Below are 244 nucleotides of genomic sequence, written 5' to 3'. Positions count from 1 at the left end.
ATCTGACATGGTCAGTGGCATCACAGTTAGACGCCACAGAAGTGCTTGTTAAGTTTGAGGTCAATGTCAAATTAAAAATGAAATCTGGCATATAGGATATCCTAGCAATTGTCAAAATACAATGCCCTTGCATGAAACAAAGGTCTTCATACTCATAATTGATGCAAGATCAAATATGTCAATGATGGTTACTCTCAAACAGACAGACAAAAAAACAATGACTGGACAGCAAATTGAAAACTTA

Source organism: Dreissena polymorpha, chromosome 1, assembly GCF_020536995.1.
Source record: "Dreissena polymorpha isolate Duluth1 chromosome 1, UMN_Dpol_1.0, whole genome shotgun sequence".
NCBI classification, from domain to species: domain Eukaryota; kingdom Metazoa; phylum Mollusca; class Bivalvia; order Myida; family Dreissenidae; genus Dreissena; species Dreissena polymorpha.
This window is presented reverse-complemented; position numbering follows the sequence as displayed.